The 16099-nt window shown below is 39.6% G+C and overlaps 1 protein-coding gene and 1 long non-coding RNA gene across 3 annotated transcripts in view; one reads left to right on the plus strand and one right to left on the minus strand.

The window, feature by feature from the left end:
- zfhx3b (zinc finger homeobox 3b) overlaps window positions 1–16099 on the minus strand; it is a 222404-nt gene that overhangs the window by 132712 nt on the left and 73593 nt on the right. Inside the window, exon 1 of one of the 2 annotated variants that reach the window (XM_055036976.1) lies at window positions 3510–4289. The exons of the other annotated variant lie outside the window; for it this stretch is intronic. The gene's annotated coding sequence lies outside the window, so the exon portion shown is untranslated. Of the gene's footprint in view, window positions 1–3509; window positions 4290–16099 lie in introns of those variants that run through there. 2 annotated transcript variants of the gene reach the window in all.
- On the plus strand, window positions 990–15377 carry LOC129364389 (uncharacterized). The gene is made up of 3 exons (XR_008606433.1): window positions 990–3255; window positions 13717–13743; window positions 13836–15377. It is a non-coding gene; the product is annotated as an uncharacterized LOC129364389 (long non-coding RNA).

A 16099-nucleotide genomic window follows, 5' to 3' on the forward strand; every position in this document is an offset into this window, starting at 1 on the left:
AAAGCAAGCCAATCCGTGACGACTGCGGCTCCCCCCTTTATCTCATTTACCCAACTGCTGGACGCTCTGTTCCCACTCAGACAGTTAAATGGCATCTGAATTTTCTAAATATGCCTCGCATCAAATGTTGCTACAGACGTGGGTCAAATGCAAACGGTGGACAATGCCGAATCAATAGGCACTGACGTTTCAACACAACAACCACGTTCCTCTCCCCACGAAAAGCAGCTACAACACCTCACATCTGCACTTTAACGCAAGTACTAAATGCAGAAGAGCTGCAAACAAAGCTCCTCTCGTCTTTTAAGTAAAAATGACTAATGTCACATGCACTTTTTTCTGCTTCTTCAAAAAATGTGAGCTACATGGACGTATGTAAAAAAAAAAAAGAATAAATAATTAAAACATGCAACGACAAAATTAACCAAAATGGAGGGAAGCATGAACGAGAAGTAATTTCATTCCCCCCTCAGATTAAAATGCACCAGAACGTTGCTAAATTGCATTTAAATAAAATTTGACTATAACAAATAAAAGACTGACAAGTGAACTTTAAAAAACAAACTTATTTTGGACATTTTTTTTTCAAATGCCTCTTTGAGAACCATCACTGTCTAATTGGAATTCAGTGAAAATAATTCAGAGCTAAGGATTCTGGAACTGCTGCCACCAACACCAAACAGAACACATGGATGCATTTTGTGAAAAGAGAGTACATGGAAAAAAATAAAGCCCATGACATTTCCACACCTTTTCCTGGAACTGTTATAATTAAACATAAATATGAGAATGTGGCAAGACAGGAAAAAAAAAAAAAAAAACAGGCAGGTGCAATGACAGTAAACATTTTCTGCTGTCTTTGTTTTGTAACAGAGGAGGGAGAGAAGAAGGAGGAAGATGGGGAGGAGGAGGAGGAGAGGAGTGCTATCCTGTCAAACAGTGCAGGAAGGGAGATTATTGGTGGTTTGTCTTTTTTTGTTTTTTGTTTTTTTTTTTTGGGGGGGGGGGGGTGAAGCAGCATTCCTGTCCTACGGAGCATCTATAAGTTTCTGATCGTGGCAATCTGAAGTTCCCACTGCAGGCAAATGAAGATGTAATGAAAAAGCCAGTGTCAGAAAATCCAAAGAAGGCAGAACCAAATTCTGAAAAGTCATTTTCTCTTATTTCTTAAGAGAGCCAGAATTTTGCTTCCCTCTTACTCCTTTTTCCTGTATGAAAAGCAGGGATCTATTTACCTGACCTCTTCCTCCATGGCCCATGGCTATCTGACCTCTCTGCTCTCCCACCCTAACAGCCCTCCCCACCTCTTCATTTGTAGATGGAGTTTCTCTCCCAGCTTGGTGATTAATTTTTATCAAAGCCGGCACCATTTCTGATTCTTTCGTCAATAAATAAATCCGTAATCCCACAGATGCTGACAATAGTGAACCCCCTTTGTCATTTGATTTCTACTTGCTCTGAAAAATAAAAATAATAATAATAATAAAAAATACAAACGCCCCACCAACAACTCAGATCAGCCTTTTTCTCCCAGCCAGACCCAACTCTCTCCCCATTATCCTCTTGGCTGTTTGCGAGGGGGTTTCCTCTCTTTCTTTTTTATCTCTGTACTCACTCTATGACCCCTGTCCCCCTGTTTCTTGCTGTCTGACCTAACCCCCCACCCCCACATCCACACCCCTTGCACTCCCCGCAAACACACTCACAACTGCCACCCCACCACCACCACCTCACTCCCCTCAGCCTTCAGCTTTTACCCCAACAGTACAGATATCCTACCACTGTCTCTGTTCATGCAAGAAAAGAAAAAAAAAAAGGTTTCCTTTTTTACTTGTTTTTCTCTGGAATGGAAAAAAAAGAATAATCATCGTTCTACTTTTTTTTTTCATCTGACTGTACTTTGAACCCTCCTTTCCGAAAGCAATGTTTTTATATTACGTTTATGCCAATTTTTGCATTTTAATTACTTATTTTTTTTTTTATTATTGTGTGAGGTTATTGTCAAAAAAAGGCCTCTTTCCCACTGCAGCCAGTTTTTTTCCCCTATTGCATTTGTTCTGATTTTGCGTATTTTGGTGTTTTATTCTATTTTGATTTTCATTGTTATTATTTTTTTTTTTTTACATAAACTGATGCTGTAACTAAAAGCGACCCGCGGATGCAGCTTGGACCGCCATCTAAAGTTCCCGATGGTTACTTTGCATTAATCCTGACATCCTAAGATCAGATGTATAGGGCAGTATTGCGTTTTCTCTTCACGAGAAAGAAATATTCCCTTGAAAGTCAGAGTCGGTAGCCGAGTGTAGTTCGAGGCAGCAGAGCCAGCCTCCCTGTCTCTTCCCTGAACCCACATGTCTGATCCCCTCGTCACGCAGCTCCCACTCGCAGCCTGTCCGTGTGCGGGGTCCTGCTGATCCGCTCTTGTCACGCAGGAGACCCGGTGCTCCGTTTTTTTTTTTTTTTTCCTCTCAACCCCATCAACAGCACCGACACCACATTCAACTCAACGCCGAGCCCCCCAGATGCACGCACGCACACGCGCGCGCGTACGCACGCACACACACGCTTGTCAATCGATCTGCATGTGACTTCGTCAGTGAATGAGCGAGAATCCAGTGAAAAACATCACCGAAAGGAGGCAAACAGCTGTTGTAAAATAATAAAAAAAAAAGGGGGCTAAAACACGGAGAAAGTGTTTGAGGGGGAAAAAGTGTGCCGCTGACGGAGCTGAGGCTGGGCGGAGGGATTGCACATTTCACACAAGAGACGTTGTCGGAGAAGAACAAAACTGTCCTCAACCAGAAGAGGATTTTATTAGAAATCGACGGTGGCGAAACTCTCTGGATGTGGAAGGTGTCAAATCTGGTCAGAAAAACAGAGCAGAAAGCGAGAGAAGCTTCCCCCCCCACCCCCTGCTTTCCCGGACGCCCACGGACCCACAGGCTGGACTTGGAGCTCCTTCCCTGGGCTGCGCTCATGTGGAGCTGCCGCTGCCCCTCGTCCGCTCTGCACAGCTCTCTCCCACCCCACCACCACCACCTCCTTGTTGCATTTGTGCTCTAAAACACGTCTCTTAACAACCATTAGCCTTCCATGCCCATTTCCCCGATCCCAGCGCAGAAAACAAAAACACGAATCTGTTTTTAAAACCGTGTTTTTCTACGATCAACTGCTCTGGAGTGGATCGCTGTCTTGCCCGTTTCTTATCTTCCATTCATGAGAGGAGGAGAGGACGGACCGCTCGTGTAAACACAGGTAACGATACGAATGATTGAGAGAGAAAAAAAAAGAAAAAAAAGAGGAGATCGAGAATAAAAGCAAAGTATCTTGCATGAAAATGAACTTGTGATCGCCGGTCATCGCTCGAAAAGCGAGAATATAGCCGGGTCCGCCAGACGGTAAACCCCACGAACAGACAGAGTGGCTCAGATAAGTCACACAGCGAAGAGAATAGGATCGTGGAAACAAGAGAGGGGGAAAAAAGAGATAAACGCAAAGTTGAAACTTACAATTTCTCGCTGCCGCTTTGTGATCCTCGCTTTTTAATCCAGTATTGAGACGATTTAGCTAAAGATCCCATCAAGGCAGTCTCCTTTTGGTCAGTTTGCGCTTAGGGTGGCAAAAGAAAGATCATTGTTGTTGCGGAGTGTAAAAAAAACCGAAGTAGGTAGGCTACTATTAGTTGTTAAAGGCGATATAAAAATAATTTGGATGCAAAGCAGGCGATGAGTCTTGTGTTAGAGGGAGCGAGGAAGAGGTGAAAGTGAGATCTGATGATTGAAAAGAAAAAACTCTTTGGATCTTTATTCCTGCTAATTAGTTTCCTGCAAAAAATGGCTGTGATTAATTCAGTGCGCATGTGCTTCATTACACAGGCACGAAGGGAAGGGCTAATTAGCCGCCTTCTGGATCAATAAGATTCAGCAAAGGAGAGAGGCTCCGGAGAGAGAGCGAGGGAGGGAGGGAGATAGAGGAGGGAGGGAGGGATGGATAGATACAAGTAGGAAAAAAAAGAGGAAAGTAATGATCAGGAATTGAAAATATGGAATTACGAACAGCGGAAAGTAAGAGTTTGATTAGACGGAAGACAGTGAAAGTTAATGCGGGAGCGGGCAGCCTCAGCGGGCGAACACCGACGGCACTGGCGCACGTTTTTCCACCGCTTTCACCCCCCCAACTTCACTTAAAAAAAAGCGTTTTTGTTTTTGCTTTTTTCTTTTTTAAACTAAATATAATATATGCAGTTTCAGCACAAAAGCGACTCCGCTTTATTTTACTCCAACCATTTAGACGAACCGGCGTGCATTTTAGCCGCTTCAAAAGTGGAGCCAGGGCTGCGTTTCTGACGAGTTCTGCGATCGCTTTGACAACTTATTAAAAATCATAACTTTGACTTTCTGACGGGAGCGAAACGGAAGCGACGAAACGCCCGGCAATCTGTGCCACACGCAGCCACATTAAATGACCGATTATAAGCAAATAAAGTAAAAACTTTTTTTTTCTTTTTTTTTTGCGACAATAGAAGCTTGTTTAAAGCGCTTCCTTTACGCAGAACTGTACAGTAGCAGCAACACATGAGCTGGCACGGCGCAAGGGCTGCTGTTGTAATCTGCAAAGACCAGAGCTTATCGTAAATACAGTGGCACCTGCATATTATCACAGCTAACTGTGTATTTGGACCGGTGAATATATATTTTACGCATTAAGAGTAAATACCGCAGTTCGGGAGCAGAAAATTAATATGAAGTTGTCCTGATGGCGCAGCTTCGGTGTTTTGACTTTGATAAAGTTCACGTAGTTCAACTTGGGTGATTCAGTGGGAAAATGTCTAAATATATATATATATATATAGGCCTACATATATTTTTTTTCTTCTTATGCTCAGAACAAGAGGTTATAATAAAGAACAAGAAACACAACTCAGACCAAAGAGTGCCTTTAATTATTAGACGTTAAGTTATAGGTTTTATTGATTTTGAACTATAAAATGCTAAGATCCGAGCTCCTATCGTATTTGTTAAAATAATAAAATTCTGCCTTTAAAATGAAGAATTAGATACATTTTTAAAGGGATGATGAAAGCGTCTATGATTTACCTTTTACTACCAGCTCACGATACACGCGGGTTTTTGTTGCTTCCCAACACACTTCAATAAAGAAAATATCTCACAGATCTGACGGAATAGAGCACAACTTGGAATATTTGCGTTCATTCAAAAAGTGGAAAAAATAAAATGAAACAAAAAATCACCAGAGCTGCTTGCTTTTGTACAGTATGTCTGCAACTTCAGCTCGTCTCAGAAATACCTGCTTAGGCTTCAGTGCATTTTTTTTTTTCATACACGTGTTCATGTTTCAAATCAAAATTAAGAAGATGCGCATAGAAATATTTGCAAAATATGAATAGATTTGTTCTTACCAAGCACACCAGTGAAAGAAAGACTTGTGAGTGTAGGTGTGATGAACCAGCATGCCATTGTGACATCTCTTACCAAACTTGTGGGAACACGTTGTCAATACGTGTGGGTTCACGTAAATAACAATAATAAATGTGAAACAAAAAAAAAATAAAAATATGCGTGACTCAGACTGATCAGGACGTCTCTTGAGGTTCTGGCTGTATGGTTTTGATATTTCTATAGAAGAGTGTTAGTGTCCACATTATCACTCTGATATCTCATTATAAGGAGATCAGAACTTTAGCAAACTGAACTTGTTTTTTCTCGCAAAATAAGGTTCCCCCCCCCCATACCCAGATGGATATTGTAGTGGGAAAAAACAAACAAAGAAAAAAAAAAAAAAACACTTGACTTTCTCATTGCACTTTTTATCAGGATTTTTTTGTTGGTTGTTTGAGAAGGTGGACAACCCCTGTCTGTCTCATTTCTGCAGACAGACTTTCTGTGCAAACAGCTCTCTGTGCTGAGCCCAAGTTACTGCGAACACAGGCAGCAGCTTTCACAGAACGCCTTCTGCTGATTGAAACAATACGGATTTGTTGGTCCACGACGTCAACGTGCTAAATTCCGATGCAGAGTTAATAGATAAAAGAAATACATTGTCGTATCGAGACCATTGCCTGAGAACGAACCTGAAAACTCGCACTGTTTAAGAAATCCTAACTGGATTAAGAAAAATACCTGATGTGTGTGAGTGTGTATAGGTGTGTGTGTGTGTGTGTGTGTGTGTGTGTGTGTGTGTGTGTGTGTGTGTGTGTGTGTGTGTGTGTGTGTGTGTGTGTGTGTGTGTGTGTGTGTGTGTGTGTGTGTGTGTGTGTGTGTGTGGTGTGTGTGTGCGTGTGCGTGTGTGTGTGTGTGTGTGCTTGTGCTTCATATTTGTGCTGGATAGATATTCTTTCCGGTGTGTTTTTATTTTAAGGCTGCACCGGTTGAAGACCTCCGTGATGTTCTGCTTGAGAAGGACGGCTGATGAAATAAATAGACTATATTTTATGTTCTCCAAGGCCCTTTGACTTAAAGGTTAGAGAGGTTATGAAACCCCCTACCCTCCCGGGATGCGGCGTTTCTACAGATCCAATAGCATATATTCCTTTGAAGAGACTCAAACTTCTTACATTGTAGCCTATATGGTAAGGACCCTACACCCCCCTCCCCCATCCACCCTCTACTCCACCTTTTTCCATCACACTCTCCCTTTTTCCCTCACCCTTCCTCCCTCACTGTCCTCTCCTCTCTCTCTCTCCCTGCTGCTAAAATACATGGTTGTGCTGTAACGCGGCATTTCCTCGGCAGTCCACAAGCAGCGACAGCCACTGATACCTGTTTTTAACCAATGCAGAATCTGCAGTATAGAATACCCCCCCCCCCGACCCCCTCACACACACACCTCCTCAGAAATAAAACTAAATAAATAAATCGCTCAAACTGTTTGCATTTTTTTTTATTCTCCTCCCAATCGCTGCATGTGTGAGAGGCAGACTGCAGGAATCTCGAGGATTGGCGACGCATCTGCTCTCTCGGGAAGAAGGAGATTGTAAAAATGAATAGGTCGAAAATAGCGAGCTAGAGGAGTTAAAGGGGGCTACCAGATAATAAAAGAGTCTGGTGTAATTTGAGGCTTGCATGGAGGCAGCTTTCAGCCAGTCGCTCGCTCAAAGCCCTGCAACAATGCCAACTTCAGTTTACAAATTAATGCAAAGGCCTGATTGACATTACTCCATCAGTGGCCATATTGAGCACGGTGCGGGCTAAATCAAAAAAGGGAGCTGCCAGACGGAGGCCTTCATGCTTTTAGGGCCTATGCTTGAGTGAAAAGAGAAGAGGGAGTGTGTGTGTGTGTGTGTGTGGAGGGGGGAGGCTGACAGGGTCTGGGGCTTTTGTGTTGCCAGCATTCAATTGCGCCTCTCAGTGGGAAGGATAACTGTCCACGTGCCAGCCTCAATAGGCATGCATCGATGAGTGGCATTGCAAATTCAACGCAACCTGTGGCTATGACAGCCCGTGGATGTGACAAAGAAAGCCAGAGTGGCTTGAAATGCAAAGTGCTACGTGGATGCGAGGGCGCGTGGAAGTGGTTGACCATCACCAGAGCTGCCAGAAACAAAAACAGCGCATTCAGACGGAGGGCCAAGCCCCATATAATCGCTCCTTGAAGAGATGGTGGGGGGAGACGGAGGGGACTGTCGCAAGCAAGACGCACGTGCACGAGTTGTCAGAAACATTTATTTTAATGTTTTCAAATTGAATTACAAGTTATTCCCTGCAGCGCGCGCACGCGCAGGCGGGCGCGCGTGAGAATGCACGAGCGCACGCAATGCCAGACAAAGCACAAAAGGAAACAGAGGAAATGAGCAGGGTTGAAAGTATTTAAAGATAAAAGCTGTGTTCGAGAAAAAGTCATATAACTTTATAAAGAGATAACGACTAATATATTTCGAAGGATTTGGGGGGATTTAAGATGTTCATAGGCTGTAATATTAACGACTGCACGGTGTGAGTTGTATGTTGAGGCTGTGGTAAACAGAGATGAAAAGGGCATCACAGTTTCTTTAGAATACACTGTGAGCGAGATTATGCTCTGAAAATATTTAAATTGGGAGAGAATGAGTACTCTGTGCCTGATTTTAAAAACAATATATAGGCCTATATATTTTATTATTATTTTTGGTGGGTTGAAGAAAACATTGATAAGCATGTTACATTCAGTAGAGCTAATAACAGACACTCGCTTTTGCGTCTCTTGGAGATGCAGGAAAAAGGCGTCGCGCATTATTCTATTTCAATAAAGTTAGTGCGCACTTTCACTACAGCATCTTCAAGCACACGCAGCTCTTATTTCCATGCTGATTTGATTCATCCTACGTTTATATATATATAGTTTTCTATCGTATAAAGCAGTTAAGACAGCACCGTTTACCCCCACATCACACATGGGAGCATGGCGTCCGGCTCTGCCTGTGTCTGGGGTGGATAGGGCAGCACAGCCAGGTGCAATGGGAGCGCCCTCTTATGTTCAGCCTGACCACTGGGATCAAGCAGAGCATCAACTGTTTCACAGCAAGTCAGGCGCCTGCGGACCAACTGGTCTCTGCCAGAGCGCAGCTTTTACCTTTACCTACCAACACTGTGCTGCGGCTCAAGCCGCATCCAAAAGGGTCTCACGTTATCTGAAACGCCAATCAGGTTATCTGATAACAGAAGTCAAAGAGGCGATCGTTTTTGCGACGTTCAATGCTGTTTAAATTCAAATTTATTCAAAGAGGTGTGTAGAAGTTTCTGAAACTATTCTAAAGAGCATGTTTTAGAGGAGGAATGAGGTGTGGCAAGGGTCCAGCTTCGATTCAACATGAACTTAAACGAGATAAGTGGGACTGAACTGCAAACAAGACAGCAGCCAATCCAGAAACTAAAAAAATAATAATATGATTAGTATTAATAATAAAAATAAAACAATTAGGTTTGTCATTATTTTATTTTTTTATGAACAAACTTTTGAGGTATAAATAAAATGTAGGCCCTACGTCAGGTGATGCAACGTCCAGCATCATGTTTCTAAGCCGGTTCCTTGTGAACAGGGGAGATGTCGCTTTAACAAACCTGAGTTTTTATTATTTAAAGGTATTTATTCAGTGTTATTCTCTCATATGTCCCTTTATATCCATAGATATATATTTTATTCTTTTTTGATCTTCACGTTGTGCTCAGGTGGGTGGTTTGCTGAAAACCTTTCTGAGAGGACACAGTGTTGTGAATTTTTACATTTGGCTAAATGCTGCTTTTTCTGTTATAATACTTGTTGTCCGTACTATTCTGAATGTTCTTATCAGACCCTTTCAATCATTTGTTAATTTTTGATTTTGTTACAAATGCACAAATGTTTTTTTTTTCTTTTGTGTGTGTGTGTTTTTTTTTTTTTTGTCTTCTACTGTTTATATTTTCCTTAGCTGTTTGAATTATAATTTGTTTACCTGTTTCGTATCTGTGAATAATGTACTTTGGTTTCCTATAATGACTTCATCTGTTCCCAGTTTATTCAGATGCACTTTGATGCTGATGCTGCCTTTGCTAAATATTGTTGAAATAAAATCTTCATATTAAATTTTTTTTTTTTTAATTGACACATCGTCTGACCGATTGCTTCATTTCTGGACAATTTTGATATAGAAATGTTAAGTTCGTAGAGTGCAAGCAAAACAGCACATCAGAGGCAAACCCAACACCAGCTCAGCGAAGTAAAAAAAATCCCAGTGCGGCTGGTGTTTCTGATTTTTGAGTTTGGAGCAGAATAAATGTGGACCGGCCGTCTGGTCAGTCTGCTTCATTTACATGAGAAACAAGAAGCCATATCAATTCTCCTCTCTCATGCATTTACTCGCCCTGTCAGGACTACCTTATTAAAGATCCTATGCATTATTCAAAAAACACATTTAACATTTTTTTCCCTTCGGAAATAGATCTGTTAAACCTTAATTCTCCTGTCAATATTTAGAAAACATCGCAGATGTTTTTGCTGTCTTTAGCTGATTATGCAGATCGTTCCATCCTGATCACAGCGATTTACACCATTGAACATTAAAAACACGTAAAGATTGCGACAAAGCAGCGGACACAACTGTCTGTCTGTCTCCCCCTGTCTGTCTGAATCCATCCTCTCTCTCCCCCAATGTGTGTGAGAGTGTGTGCGTGTGTGTGGGTGTGCATGAGCATGGTAAGCTCAGTGCGTGTGTGTGACTGCATGGTGAAAGTATTTTAAAGGTCTATAATAATAATAATAATAATAATAATAATAATAATAATAATAATAATAATAATAATAATAATTGAATAATTAAACATTGACAAATCCAAATATAAAAGCAAAAATACGACAAACTTAAATTTTGAAAAAACCTCGGCACCCATGCTTTCTCGATTTTTTACCACATTTTTTAATGATATTGTATTTGTTTAAAAAAAAAAAAACTGAAAAATCGACAGACATGACGAAAATGAGAAATGTTACAAATATGTACTTTTAAAAGGTCGATGTCATTTTTACGTGCATGTTCATTAAGTAACGTCAGACATTTTTGGGTGATAATTGTGCACATTTTTCTACCTATTTTAAATGCATTAGATTGCAGGTAACAGACTGATTTTAGCATCTTGAAAGTGTTGAAGATCAAATTCCAAAAACTCAAATATAAAATAAATATGTGTAAATAAAAAGACACAAGCAAAGCTCGTCTTGAAGATGTCTTTTTTTCCCTTCATTTTTTTTGACAGTTTATCAGCGTCCAATGTTAAGCTTCTTCTCAATAAAAGTTATGTTGAAATTATTTTTAAGCAGAAGTAACTGAGATAAAAAAAAGAAGTGGAAAATGAAGGAGAGAGCTTCAAATAATGCTCGTTTCAGGTCGGTGATACGGTGAATAATGGAGAAATCCTCGAAGCTGCTGTCACAGTCTCCGGGTGAGACCCATGGGGTTTTACGCGCTTTAGAGCGGCTCACTGAAACAGAGGGATCCCAAATCAGAGCCAGATGAACACTTCAGGCAGCAGCCATGCACCCGCTGATGGTAAACCCATCCAAACAGGACGAGGGGGAGAATCGCAGACCTCTGCGAGGCCAAGCCTCTCGAAATGCCACTTCGTGCTCGCTGAATATGCACGGAAACGTAATAAACTTGCAGACCTGATATTCCCGATGTCAAGAAGAGCACACACGCAGAAAAAGAAAAGAAAACAAAGGAGAAAGAATGAAAAGGGGGGGAAAGGCGACGAGATGAAAGATGACAGGTAGAAGCGACACAGAAGGCAAGTACAGATCTAAGATTTTCCCCTGAGGTCAAATCCAAATCCCAGCCATGATGTATGGATGATGTCATCTGTCTTGTTTGGACCAAACAACAATGAATGCTGTTTATTTTATTATTATTATTATTTTTTTGCTTGTTTGTTTTGTTTTTTGTTGTTTTTAAATAACTATTAATAATTTATTAAACAAAATAACAAATGACATATGCAGAGGAAGGAAATCATTTTGAATGGAATTTGGAAAAAGAAAAAGAAAACAACGCCCAAATCCGATTGTCAGAAAATAGATAATTATAATAAAATAATAATTTCAAATAATGAGGAATACTAAACCAATCAAGACAGTGAGATGATCCAGAATAAGGATGAGCTCAGTAGCTTCAAATACTATCTAATTTCGGGATTCTGTTTGCCTGCACATCAGATTTCACTCACTGGGTTTCTTTGCTAAAAAAGGAAACAAAGGAAATACAGACATTACAATTCCTTGTTGTAAAACAGTCCACAGCAGCTCATTTGAAGCTTTGTGGGATCAAACCTTCAGACAGCGTGGGAGCCCACCTCCCCACTTATGTGACTGTAACCGAGGTACGTTTAACCTCTGTAAGCTCTCAAACTCTAAACTTTGTTCAGGTTGCCGGTAAGCTCCACTGATATTTGCTGTGTGTGGCAAGCTGTGGAAGGGTGGAGGTCACAGAGCTTTGCTTGTCCATCAACTGTTTTGGCCTTTGAACTTGAAATACCTCAGTAGAGGTGAGACCCCCCCACACACACACATACCCCCTCAGTGTTCCTGCAACCAATAAAACCAAGTGCCTGGTAGAGCTGTTTCCTTTTTAAGGTGTTAGCTTGTAAAGAAGGTTAACAGTACAGGTGTTTACTTTTGCATGACAGGTACACCACCGAAGGTTGAGCGAAGATCATAAAATCAAGAGGTCTGCAGCACTCCATAAAATGCTAACTTTCATGCTAGAGTTGGTTATAAACACTGAGACATAAACAGAGAGTGAATTCAAACCTCATAAGATCAGTTCTTAAATAGAAACATATCCTAAGAGGCCTCACATATTAGAAATAGCTGTAAGGAAGCCTGCTATCACATCTAACATGTCATAGAAGTTTGCAATGCAGATGACCTTGAAGTAATAGAAAAAAAAATTCTTAATTTGATTTTTTATTTTATTTTGCATCTGTTGTGTTTAAAATGTGATTATTATTCTTATTATTGTCTTTTTTTCTGACCATAAAAGAGTCCATAGCAACAGCTATTTGGTTACTTCAACACATGCAGACAAATTATGACATTGGTGTGGATTACACCATGTTAGATAGACAAAAAGCTAAATATGGCCACATCAACACTTTGATAATAAATAAACCAAAACTCAACCATCTAAACAAGCCATTTTTTTCTGTTTATAACAGAAAAAACATGTCAACATAAAAAACTGCTTTTCTGATCCAAAAGGTCACACCTGTCCCCGGGTCAGATGACCAGTAGTGACTTCATATTCTCTTTCACATCTGACAGGAGTACATGTGTGCACAGAATCACACATTTCTTCACTTCCTGAAAGCTCAGTTTACATACACATCTTGAACCTGTTTTATAACTCCAATAATTTCATGCAGGACTATTGGAAGCCTGTACATCATGTATTTGAGGAGATTCTTTTAGGCAGGTACTTATGGAGACTTTTTGACATTTTAGCAAAATGGTACCTTTTAAAAGTGTTGAAAAGCTTTTAATTTTATACTTATTATAGGTTTCAACCATAGACTTAAATATATTTCACTAGGATTTTATTTGATAAACCAACATAAGCTGGCGCATAATTGTGAAATGAAAGAAACATTTTACACGGAAGTCTAAGAAAAAATATGAAAAAATAAGAATCTTATAAGTACAGAATGTGATTAGTGTTCTACACTTTGTAGAACCTTGTTTCTGATTCATTCCAGACTCAGATCTTTTAGATGATAGTTTCTGCCCAACTGTTTTTATTGCCAGTCAGCTCAGTCTCAGTCAGATTTGATGGAGAGTCTATGAAGATCAATTTTCAAGCTTTGTTATTAATTCTTAACTGGATTTCAGTATGGAGTTTGACTTAATGTATTAATGAAAAATGTATGCATCGGATCATAACTCTGTTGTAAGGTGACATCCCAGTTTCAAGTCTTTTACAGTGCCTGACATGGTTTCTTATAGGATTACTCTTCTTTAAGCTTCATCCATTATCCCATCTCCTTTGACCACCTTCCTAGTCTATGCTAAAGATCATCCCCACTGCCAAAGCCACGTTTCACTGTGGTCTGAGCTTGGGTGATGCACAGGGCTAGCTTTATGCCAATCATAACCTTTTTGCATGTAAGACAAAGTTTGATTTGCGTCTGCTCTGACCAAACAACCTTCATTTACATTTGTTTTTTTTTCTCCAACATGACTTGTGGACATTTTCAGCAATGGGATTTGTCTCGCCACTCAAAGGTCAGTTTTATGCTGTAGACTAGTAACAATCCTTTTTACAGCCTCAAACTTTCTTCCTGAGACACCACTGACTATTGTCTCCTTTTACATAGGTTCAGGTGGATTGCCATGTCTTGGTAGGTTGTACATGCTCTTATCATTTTGAGATGATGAGTTGACCAATGTTTGATCAATGTTTATAGTCTAGGTTATTGTTTTATAAGCTAACCCTATTTTCTTAGATATGTCATGTGTTTGCTGGTCTGTTTTCTCTTACTAATACTCCTGAAAAACTTCTAAGACTTTCACAGTACAACTGCAACTATACTGACTTTAAATGGTTTATTACATGAAGTCCTAATAAAATACACTGAGGTTTATTATTGTAATGCAAAAAATTATAAACAGTTTAAGGAATAAAAATGCTTTTGACAGGCATGACTTTTTCCTGATGTTGGTTTTGTTTAGTGTCTAAAATGTCTAGTTTTTGTCAGGAACAAAATACTCAGAAATATCCAACCTGAAATCTTCAGGTTGGCGTATTTTAGGGGTGTTTTTGTTTAGCTGAAAGAAGTGATTAACAGAAAATAATAATTATGCCAGTGTTTTTCTTTGATGAATAAAACAATCCTGACTGAAATTTGACGGTACTATTCATGAAAAATATTGTATGAAAAGTGATATTGTATTGTCAGAGAGGCTTCATTAACAATCCTAAATGTATTACTTTTAGTGTTTCAGCCCACATCAATTCACAAAGACAGATTGGAGAACAAATCCAAATAATCTTGTATATATATATTTTTTTGAGCTACCACAAAGTGCCTGAGCTATACTGATGATGTGGAGTTATGAGCCACATTCTGGCAGGTTTTGAGCATTTTGAACATTCATGTGAGTTACAACAACTGTATCAACCTGCATTTATTCCACCTTTTGATGTCAAGCTTCTTACTATCTGCAAATACAAGTCTCCAAGAGGGAAGGCCAAGGGAAACAGGAAACAGCTTTTTACAGGTCCTGTTTAGAAATGCAAATGTATAGTAAGGGCACCACTGTCCAATTACATATATCTTTCATGTATAAAATCATGCATGCCTTTTTTTTTCTGCTCGGAGAAGGCTCGCACAAGGGGAGAAACCCTGGCTGCAGAAGAACAGTGAAAATAAGGTCGAGTGTCGGAGCCCTGGAGCCCTCCTTCAGCACGCAGGAGAGGCGGGAGGGATGATGCTTCCCCCCAGATGGAAATCCTTTTTTCTCCTGAATTCGGCTTTATTATCATTCCCCTCCTTGGAAGGCAGCTGATCTGTTTGAGCTTAATTCAGATTTTATTAAAATTATTTCCAGATTGTGACAGTGACAATTTCTGCATTAACAAATATATTTTTTATTTTTGTATGTTTTCATATAAGCAACCTTCACATGCTTTCATAATAAAATAAAACACAGACTTTTCTTTATTTGCGTGTCCTTATTCTCATTGTCAAAACAAGTGTGTTTAGATCCTTAAATCCAAGTGACTCATCTCCTGCTGGTTTTGCCATATTTTCTTCCTTTGTTAAAATATTCTTCCTTGATTTCATGAACCAATTTTTCTTATTATCAGACATAATTTCAAGTGAAGAACAATCTCCTCTTTGTGTCATTGATAAACAGTTTTACCTTTTGAATGAAAGATATCTGATATCGTTTGAGTCAAAGTCACTGCAGAGAAATGAAAAAATGTTTTCAAAAACAAAATTATTTGGTACAGTGCCAATAACTTGGATCCAGGACTTGAATGTCAACAGAGAGACATATTGGCAAACTAAAATGAGAAGTTAGGGGTCTATGCATTAGAAAATTTAAATTTTTTATATCTAACTCACAAACGTACCAAAAACTCTTTCAATAAACATGCAATGCGAGCTTGTGGTCACAATTTAACTGCAAAAAATCCACTTTGGATTTTCTAAGATTTTAAACATTTAAATTTGACAGCATATGCACTTCTTTCAGGATGAGAACATGAAAGTGCATAGTTTGTTTTGTTTATTTTGAGGTCATTTTGAAGCTGATTTGGATAAGTTCAGATTATTTTTCAAGAGGTCCATAGTGCGCAACACATAAGGCTTTGCAGACAGCTTTTCATTTCACATGAACTACATGTAACTGCATATATTAGTTACATGTCGGCATGTGGATGTTAACTGTCTCCTCTCAATCAAGTAATATTTATGGAAAATGTGCAAAAAAAGGCATGTATTTTAAGAAATAAATCTGAACAGCAGGATGCTACACTGGTAAAGAGATAAGCAAAGTAGTGGTTGGTTAATGTGGCTTAATGTCTGGTTTGCAGAGAAACTGCTAAAATGATCTCACAGATTCTGTCATAACA

The sequence above is a fragment of the Poeciliopsis prolifica genome, unplaced genomic scaffold, assembly GCF_027474105.1.
Source record: "Poeciliopsis prolifica strain line A6 unplaced genomic scaffold, Auburn_PproV2 SCAFFOLD011, whole genome shotgun sequence".
Classification (NCBI taxonomy): Eukaryota; Metazoa; Chordata; class Actinopteri; order Cyprinodontiformes; family Poeciliidae; genus Poeciliopsis; species Poeciliopsis prolifica.